We start from the raw sequence: 10583 nt of genomic DNA, 5'->3' as shown, positions 1-10583 counted from the left end.
CCTTAAAAGCTCAGTTTATTTAAATTCTTAGATCTAAAACTAAATGCAACTCTAAAACATTTAAAAAGAGCAGGATTGCAATTCCATTACCTGCTGTAAACGTTGTCTTCAACATTGGAAGCAACCCATGGAAATTACATCTTAATCTGACTGCGTCATTCTGTTTCTCGAACTTCACATTGCCAGAAATATGCCATTCGTTTCATAGGACATTCACTCAAGGTTATGATAACAATCTGACTGTCTCCCTGTGATGCATGTGTTCCGGCCCTTGGGACCAAGGACCCTGGCTTTTATTTCAAAGTGCATTTGTTCTCAGTCATTTTAACCAGAAAGTTCCTGCTTCAGAGCTAAGGTAAGTACATTTTATACTTATTTCTCAGCTTTGAGCACTCATGGATCATAAATAGAGCATTAGGAAAAAATTTGAGAAAAGTAATATTCAGAATTCCTTCTAATAGTTTATCTTTTTAATTATGGTATTTTGTCCTCCCTGAAGGAGTATATTATTTTTCTAATTCAACTGTAACAATGAAACGCATTACTTATGTCTAGCTAAAGCAGGCTTCTCTATTAATATATGTACCGGCTTCTCTATTAGCCTTTAAGTTCTCATCATCAAGTTCTTCTCAAGGACTACAGTCAGTTTTTTCTGGATGGAATCAAAGGTGAAAATCCTCAGGCTCCTTTCACCCCTCTGGAGAGCACCTTTGACCTGGCTAACTTTTGTTTGTATGAGCAGGTGGTTCTGCTGCCGTGGTGACTGGAATGCTGGCATGCGTGGGCTTCCAGCACCTCGGCATTAGTGTCTAAGCAGGTCCACCATCAACACATGCATCTGACCTGTGGCTCTGGGGCAAAGCTCACCTTCCTTGCCCTTCTCGCCCAATAGTTCAGCACCTTTGGCTTCTCAGGCAGCAATGTAGGGTGTAGGATAAAAATGAATTAGAAATATAATCACTGTCATACATGCCACTCTGAAAGCTGCCATCACTGCCCACATGAGGGCTCACATCTTTGCTGGGTTAGCTCTGTTAAGAGACATGACGCCCAAAAAGGAGGTCCCAGGCTTTCAATGAACACAGGTCTTATTCGTATTTTTATCTTCCTAAGCTGCTTTGAGATAACTGTCCCCATTCTCCACACATGTGCACACATACACATATGCACATACTTACACATACACACACATACACATCCCATCCATACACACACTCACATACACAAATACACAAAGCCCAAAAGGCACAGGAATGGGATGGGATAAGAGGGGGGATGAAGGTGAATCTTTCTAAGAGCAGAATGTGAAGGTTTTAAAGCAATAACTGAGAAAATGACATGAAGGCTGTGTTGACCTGTTTGATGGAAGTATTTCAGATTGCATGTGAAAACCCCACACTGTACCCCAGAAGTGCATTAATGTACATAGTTACCATTCAATAAAAAATAAAAAATAAAAAGAGGGGGGATGAGTGAGGCCCAGAGCACACCAGAGGAGGCTCCTACAGGCCCAGTGGGAGCAAAGGGTGGTCCTGGCTCCTGCACTTGCACCCTGATCAAAGCTGTTAGCGGCCCTACGCCCCAGGCCTTGTTGCCAGGGTGGAGCATCGGGGCCCTGGAGCAAGGACACACCTCACTGAGACAGCACTATCACACTATCTCCTACAGGGGGCACAGACTCACAAATTGCTGGGCAAAGACAGAGGGAGTACCAATCCTGCAAGGGGGCCCAGCAGAGCTGGGAGGGGTAGGGAGGCTGAGAGGGGAAGGAGATTCCTGGAACAGTGTCACCTTCTCAGAGCCCCTCTGGCAGAGGAAGACCTTTGCTTCAGCAGCGAATGGGCCTCTCCCTGACTTGGAGCAGCTTAAGGCCATTCACTGAAGGGAAAAAAGCCCCCCAGTCGTTTACCTCATGCATGTCTCCCTGAATTCTTACTGTCCTTGAGCTCTCTGTGACAGACAACTGCTCTGTCCAGGCCCTCTGCCAGCCAGGCTTGTCCTCAAGCACTCAGGCTGCTGTCTTCTCCTAAGCAAGGCCACAGCAGAGATGAGATAGGACTGCCAGAGTGAGGTGGGTGCCTCATAATCCCTCAGGACTGGGAGGCCTTCTGGAGAGGTAAGAGTGTGGTGCTTTGCACGGGAAGGATATGAAGGACACACACAAGTCAGAGAGAGAGCACAAGAACAGAGGGACAGACAGGACTGGGCCTGAGGGCTCAGAGGGTGGCAGCTGAGAAAGACAGAAACAGGAACAGGGTGACAGTGCCCCTGGCTCTGAGGAGCCAGGGCACTAACATTTAGAAGACAGCTTCAAAGTAAGTGCCCACCTCAAAGTTCTGTGCCCATGGCACATGTGGGACACAGAGCCTAACAAGGTGGGAGACAGCACATGCCGGTAAGAGGCTGAAACAGCCCAGTGCATGTTCCAGTGTCCAAACCCACAGCCAGGAGTGTCTGTGCTGCTGTAGTGCAGTGGAAAAGCTGTGACACACATAGGAGGGCAGGGCCCTGGAGGCAGAGCAGGCCCAGCACAGTTCAGAGCAGGGGAGACTCCAGGTGAGTGCAGGTGAGGTCAGGGTGAGGCAGCAGCAGGACAGGAGAGATTACACTATTTCCATCAGGAAGACTCCGCCCTTGAGCTATAGGCTCCATCTCCCCAACTGTGACCTTCCTTTGCTTGCCCTATAATGTTGTTTACATGGTCATTTCTGCTTAATTTTTGGTCTTAGAGTCAGTAGCAAGTAAAAAATCACTACAAAGCCCAGTACTCTGTGGCCTTCCAGGTGTCACGAGGTCTGGTACTGCTGCTATGCCGAGTACTGGGGAGATGAAAGGCTGCCCCCAAATCAGGTACTCCTGAAGGTTTCTCACAGTTGATTGGACATGGGATTTACAGTAGGATTTGTGCTGGATTCAGATGAACACAGCCAACTCAGCCAAGCCCCAGTGATAACACAACTGATCAGTAAAGACAGTCAGCTAACTTCAGCAAGGGACAGGGACTCAGCACCAGCAAAGCCTGTTGAGACCGTCCGGGGTGAGTAAACGAAGTAGAAATTCATCTGACCTTGGATTTCTCCTACTTCTTTCACTGGAGTATTGATTAGTACAAGTCTTATTATAACACTATTTTATTTTATTTCATTTCATTTTGCACCAAAATGGCCTCTGAGTCAGGAGCATCCCAGTTCCCAGCCCCTCCCACACTGCTAGTTTCAAACAGACCGGCTCTCCTGACCGACACCTGCCTCAGAACTTGGCTTGTGACCAACTGCTGCTTCTGCTTCCAAATGTTCAGCTTTCTCTCAGAATAACCAAGAGAGCATGGGCCTTGGAGCAAGGCAGACTTAGGGCTGGGTGATCTTGAGTGAGTTACTTAACCTCTTGGAGTCTCACTTTTCTTATCCATGAAATGGATAGGGGATCAGGAAATAAGAATACTCTGAACCTGTTATATAATATTTAATTGGAGCATTAAAGGAAAATTCCCTGCACCTTGCCCTTCCTCTGACCTTTAACATAGACAATTGTCAGAGAAGCCATGGCAAAGTTACATTGCATTTAAAGTACAGAGTTTTCATATGCTGGTGTATTAGCAAGTTTGCTCTTTTACCCATTAGAATGTTAACTGAAATTGCTAAACACACACATTTTTTGCTCTAGAGTGAATGACCTAACATGCTCACAGATGGAGCAAGTCCTTTCCCATGTCACTTACAACATGTAGCAGTGGCAGATTCTCACCTGTCCTCTCACTAGGATGTATGAGTCTCTGCGAAATACTTGGCTATGGGCAGCAGCACTTGTGGCTCAAAGAGTAGGGTGCTGGCCCTATATGCTGGAGGGTGGGTTCAAACCCAGGCCCAGCAAAAAAAATCCAAAATATTTGGACTCTCTGGACTCTCTTCAAGAGTCTCTGCAACTCTTCCGTAAATCTTGTCTCCTCAACTAGATTATGGTAGGCAAAATAGTGTTTCCTTTATCTTTTTGACTCCCAGTTATAAATAGCCTAATTTTGAATCCTAATGTTGAACCCCCAAATGCCAATTCTTTGACAGATTACTTGAATTAAAGCCCCCCAAATCAATCAAAGTCTTCCACCTCCCCCATCCCTGGCTTCTGATTAACATCCTGCACCCTCTAGGACTAGAAAGCCGCCAGGGAGGGCACAAAGCACAAAGTCCATGACCATTGGTCCCTCAACACTCCAGAGCAGGGTCTAGAAACCAAATGCTACTGGCAGTGCTCATGGTGGTCTGGGGGCCACTTCCTAGTGGTGGTGGTCACAGGAGCAAGTCAGGCAGAGAAACCATCAAGGCATCATCCAAGATATGACGTTGTTTAAAATTCTTCATGTGGAAGAAAAATAGATGCTTGATATTTATTAACTGTCATTTGTTCAACTAACTAAATGAGATAAAAAAACTATTTTATGCTTTTCCAAAAAGGAAATCTGAAGCCATTTCAGGGAGGCAGATTGAAATGGGACTGTGCAGTAAAGGATCTAGTACTCCTTTTTAAGATAAACAAGGGTTTAATGGAGTTTCTTCACTCAATGAAAACAAAGCTACAGGTGCTCCCTGACACCCCACCCCAGATCTCAGCTTCTGTCATGTCCCTGTGTCCTAGGCCTTGTTTCTCTGCCACTGGGGCTAGCCTTTCCCTGCAGTGGCTCCAGCTCTGGGGCTTTCCAGCTTTATACTCTCACCAAAGGCAATCTGACCACTTTGTGTAACTCTCAAATGGTGGGAGTCAGTGAGCTAGTGTCCAGTTTGTCTTGGGTGTAAAGAAAGAGAAAGTGTTTTCTGGACATGCTGCTTTTGCCCAAGGAAGACATGATGATTGGGTGGCAGACTGGGGTCAGTTATGTTAGAGAAGCACTGGGGGAATGGGACGATCCAGAAAGCCTCCCACCATGGCTGGCATGATCTGAGGTAAGAAGCAGAGGCAGATTGAAAGACTCCAAGATGTCCCTCTTTGTCCACAGACACCTGGCACCCTGAAGCCCTAGTGCTGAGGCCTGACAGGACCAGGGAGCAACATGCCCCCACAGACCTTGTAGATATAGCTGCCTCTCTTTCAGTCAGGCTGGGGGTGAGATGTCCAAGCTTCCCCCAGGCATTTTATGGTAGATATTTTAAATACCAAATACAGAAAACTGGCAAAACAACAAAAAGCTTACTTTTTAATCTTCTCAGCTTGATCAGTAGAGAACCCAATCCCAATCAAAATCCCAGCACGTTATCTTGCAGGGGTTGAGAAACTCTTTCTAAAATTTAGATGGAAAAGCTAATGACTTAGAGGAGCCAACACAAAGTTGAGAGGTTAGAGGACTGACACCCTCAACTGCAGGACTTACTCCAGATTCACAGTAATCAAGGCAGCATGGTAATGGCAAAATAACAGACCAAAAGATCTGGGACAGAACAGTTGGGGACAGAACAGACAACTCAGAAACAGAGCCACACAAATCAGACCAGCTGATCACAACAGAAGTGTAGAAACAATTCAATGGGAAAGGATAGACTTTTCAACAAATGGTGCTGGAACAACTGCACTTTCATATAGAGAAAAGTGAATGCAGACACAGATCTTATACCTTAAAAAAAAAAATTAACTCCAAATAGATCATAGACCTAAATGTAAAATACAAAACTATACAACTTGTAGACAAAATCTACATGCCACAGGATTTGGTGATGACTTTCTAGATATAACACAAAAGCGTCACCCATGAAAGGAAAACAGATAGACTTTATTAAAATGTAAATGACACCTCAGTAGCAATAAACACATTTAGCTCTCAGACCATCGTTTATAATACCATTCTCCAATGAATGGAATCAGGGATCCTTGGAGAAGTGGCTTATTCTGTCACTATAGCAGGAAATCACAAGATAAGCTAGAACATCTTGCAGTGCCAGAAAGTGAAGAAGTGTTCCAAAACCCACAATGTGAGGGTCTGTCTCAGGACACAGGTGCCAATGAAATAACACTGAATTATAAGCTAAAGTATAAAACAAATATTCACACTGATTTTTAAAAAATGACTGAATAAATGAGGCAGGATAGACCAATCTTCTTGGCAGAAGAATTCAAAATGTTATATAGATTTATAGATTCTCTACCCTCAAGGAGATGGGGCTAGTTCCCCACTCCATGCATGTGAGCTGTGTAGAGTGACTTCCTTCCCAAGAGTTTGTCAAGGATGATGTGGAGGAAAAAAGGAACTTGACAGTGGAGAGACTTGATAAACACTGCCTTGGACAGGTGATCGTGGGGACATCAGTGGGGATAAGTCATGGTGCTAGTATAAGGTGATAAAAGTGATGCTCTACCTCTTGAGGTCTTCCTCCCCCAGAACCCATAACCCCAGTCAAATCATGAGGGAAACATCAGACAAATTTTGACTATGGCACATTCTACAAAATATTTGACCAACACTCCTTCAATCTGTCAAGGTCATCAAACACAAGGCCAGTCTGAAAAACTGTCTCAACCAAGAGAAGCCTAAACACACATGATGGGCTAAAGATAATATAGTAATCTGGATGAGATTCTGGAACAGAAAAGGACATTAGGTAAAAATTAAGGAAATGTGAACACTGTATGGACCTTAGTCCATAATGTGTCGCTACTGACCCACTGGTTGCGATAAATGCTCCATATTAATGTAAGATGTTGATAAATATGAGAAACAGGGTGTGGGTCTATGGGAATTCTCTGTGTTATCTTTGCAACTTTTCCACAACCCAAAGCTGCTCTAAAATATAATGTCCGCTTTTAAAATTTTATATTGTACATTTATAGCTGTTTCAACCTAATGAAAATTACTGTTGAAATTTTATGCATCTTTCAGGTATTTTTCTATGCCTTTGCATGTAACACAGAGAGGCTTCTGTACCACTGAATTGTGATTTTAATTGTCATACAGTGTTCTAGCCTATGGACCTGCTGGAATTTATTCAGTCAGTCCTTAATCATCATTTATTTATGCTGTTTTCAGTTTACACTACTATAAGTAACAGTGCAGTGTACACATGTCTTTGTTTACATTATCGATTGTGTATTTGGAGCCACTGAGTCACAGATCACTTGGGTTCTCAGGCCCTAAAGACAGACAGAGTGTTCCTTGCTCTAGATTCTTAGCAATAACACATTTTCTTTTTTTTTTTTTTATTGAATAGTAACTGTGTACATTAATGCACTTCTGGGGTACAGTGTGGGGTTTTCACAAACAATCTGAAATACTTCCATCAAACTGGTTAACGTAGCCTTCACGTAATTTTCTTAGTTATTGTGTTAAAACATTCATATTCTACTCATAGAAAGATTCACTTGTACCCTTGTAAGATGAACCACAGAAGTGAACCCTCGAATCCCCCTCCCTCCACCCATTCCCCCCTCCTTCCCCCTTCCCCGTATCCTTGGGTTGTTATTAGGTTATAGCTTTCATATAAAAGGTATAAATTAGTTTCATAATAGGGGTGTGTACATTGGATACTTTTTCCTCCATCTTGTGATACTTTGCTCAGAAGAACATTCTCCAGCTCCATCCATGTGAACATGAAGGACGTAAAGTCTCCATCTTTCTTTATGGCTACATAGTATTCCATGGTGTACATATACCACAGTTTGTTGATCCATTCGTGGATTGCTGGGCACTTGGGCTTCTTCCATGACCTAGCAATTATGAATTGGGTTGCAATAAACATTCTGATACAAATATCTTTGTTGTAATGCGATTTTTGGTCTTCTGGGAATATAACACATTTTCTAATGAAGGAATCTGAAGCTATATTAGACTCTTATATTTAACAAAAATTATTCAAAAAAATTGAATAATTTATATTTATTTAATTTAAGTAAATCAGCTTTGTTTATGATCCATTCGCAGCACCTTACTTTATTTATAACTATTTTTCATCTTTTCCCCAATTTTAATTTCTCATTGTTCATGCTAAGTTCTGCTGTTAAAAGAAAACTATCAGCTTTTATCTCCATTTTAAATTTTATTTATTTATGTATTTATTTGAGACAAAGTCTCATTTGGTTGCCCTAGGTGGAGCGCCAGGGTGTCATAGCTCACAGCAACCTCAAAGTCTTGGGCTCAAGTGATCCTCATGCCTCAGCTTCCTGAGTAGCAGGGTCTACAGGGACCTGCCACAACACCTGGCTAGTTGCTCTTTTCTTTCTTTTTTTTTTTTTTTTTTTTTTTTCTATTTTTAGTAGAGATGGGCTCTTACTCTTGCTCAGACTTGTCTCAACCTCCTGAGCTCAGGGGATCCACCCACATAAACCTTCCAGAGTGCTAGGATTACAGGTGTGAGCCACTGTGCCTGGCCAATATTTGCTTTTATCACTATTATTTCTCTTTCCCTATCCCAACTTTTAACCAAAGCAGAGAATAATAACTTCTCACACTTTTTAGCCAATTAACATTATTTTTTCCTTATTTAAAAACCTTTGTACCAGAGCCAAGGAGGGCAGTGATTTCCTTCTTGGGGACTCCTTACCTTTCTTAATTCATTTTTTGATTTGCCCCAAATGGAACCCCAGAAATTTTAAATTCATGAAAATTTTAATCCTGTCACTTGATAATCTTGATCTTGTACTTTTAAATCATGGCATAAATTTCCTATCCTCTATTCATTAGAACAATATAGTGCTTTTCATCCTATCTCACAGATTTTATATTTTAATATAGATCTCATGTAACCTGTATGAGTTGCTCCACAAACTAGTGGGAAAAATAGTCATATCTCTTAATTTGATTGTTTGGGCTGCAAAATAAAAAGCTAATGTCATCCTCTGGGCTGTCACTGTCCACCCAAATTTTCTAAAACTCTCAGGGCTTATGGCATCCAGAATAGAGCAAGTAGAGTCAGGTATTGGAGCAATCCATTGCTGTCCTTACTGCTCGTAGCCACATGGTGATGCTGTTGGGAATAGTTTCTCCACCTATAACAGAATTTGCTGATGCAGGTGACCACAGCTCTCAGAGACCCCTGGCAGAACCCTGCCAAGCACCTCTCCCTGGGACTCAGACCCAGCTCTTCCTGGTCCCCTGCACTTTCAGTCCCAAATGCAACCATCCCAGGGTGCTAACCCCCCATGGAGCTCTGGGCCAATGCTGGGTGTGTCTTCACCCATCACTATTCCTTGTAGGTAGGCTGTGTGCACTGTCTCTTTCTCTTCCTGGGAATAAACATTTCCAGAGGCGGGGCATTTTTTCCTTTTGACTTTAAAAATTATAAGTCTGGTTTCAATCTTTTCTACAAATAAAAGGTTCTCACTTGCCTCTTTCATTGAAAGTGAAAACCTCTTCCTGACTCTCTTGCAAACAAGGTTTCATTATTTCCTGCTTTACCAACTGGGAGGCTTTTGGCCCTGAACCTGCCACTCGTGCTAAAAGAGCTGTTTTCAGGGACCCTGGAGAACCTAGAGAGGGAAGATCCATTTTCTGACATTACTTCAAAAGAAAAGGGAAGTAATATTTTAATGTCTAGAAGAAACACCCATTTTTCCCACAAAATTGTAACAAACATTATCCACTAAAGTTTTTGGTTCTGACACCTGATAAAATGAAAATGCCAAATCTGTTTCTTCTTATATGTATCCCCAAACCTTTCTCTCCAGACAAGGGCATAATTTGCCAGCCCTCAGGGCTTATCCCTGCTGCTTGGGAGACAAGATACCTACACTCCAAGTTGCCCTTTCTCCAGAGCAGAGTGTGCCACCTGCCACATGCAAGCTGCAAACAAATATGCTGCAGAGTCATGAGAGCATGTGGGTTGAGATAGAGACATTCAAGAAGTTTGATATAGACTTTGGGCTTAAACAAAAGTATGATTTAAACAAGAGATTAGAGAAATCAAAAGGGACAACAGCGGTAGAAATGTGGCAGGGAAAAATGAGCTAAGCATCTTAGGAACAATGAGAAACCTGGGCTGGCTGGAACGGGCTAGGCCTAGGAGAATTCTGGAAAATATGGCAGGAAAATCATAGCTTGGAAATAGCTATGATTATAAAGAGCCTTTATGATTATAAAGAGCCTTAAGTGTCAAGCTTTTTAAAAATGAAACACCACACTGTTTGCCAGACTCTAGGCTGGCAGTTTACATAAGAGTATCATACAGACACCAAACCACAAGGTATTGTCTGCATCTACATATGATTATTTCTCTCAGACAAAAAGGAAAATTAACTTTCACTAAAAGCTTTTGTATTTTTAGGATAAATTGGACATGAAACTCTCTAGTAATATCCAGAAGGTCATCCATCTCTAATGAAACCTTTGATTTATCTTAATATATCATTTCTCTCTCTCAAACACATGCACACACAACACCTCTATTCTCAGGTTTTTTCCCCAGACTTTGAAAAATTTCCACGCATATTAGAAATGTTTTCAAGAGAGATATAAGTAAGCAGATGGTGAGACACAAACATCCATCATCACTGAAAATATGAAAAGCAAGCATCCAATATACTTAGCACTAATATGAAACCAGTAGATGAACAACTACATGCCCACACAAGGGAAAAACACAACTAAATTCAAGAAGGAGGATGGCGATTGG

The 10583-nt window shown here is 42.3% G+C and overlaps 1 protein-coding gene across 1 annotated transcript in view; it reads left to right on the top strand.

Annotated features, from left to right (window-relative positions):
* Positions 1 to 307: 307 nt before the first annotated feature.
* The window catches only part of MC2R (melanocortin 2 receptor), a 21702-nt gene continuing 11426 nt past the window's right edge, over positions 308 to 10583 (top strand). The window contains exon 1 of the mRNA XM_003801003.1: positions 308 to 355. The gene's annotated coding sequence lies outside the window, so the exon portion shown is untranslated. The remainder of the gene's footprint in view (positions 356 to 10583) is intronic.

Source organism: Otolemur garnettii, unplaced genomic scaffold (genome assembly GCF_000181295.1).
Source record: "Otolemur garnettii isolate 467f Iridium unplaced genomic scaffold, OtoGar3 scaffold00193, whole genome shotgun sequence".
NCBI classification, from domain to species: domain Eukaryota; kingdom Metazoa; phylum Chordata; class Mammalia; order Primates; family Galagidae; genus Otolemur; species Otolemur garnettii.
Note: the sequence above shows the minus strand (reverse complement) of the source record. Positions and strands in the feature narration are given on the sequence as shown.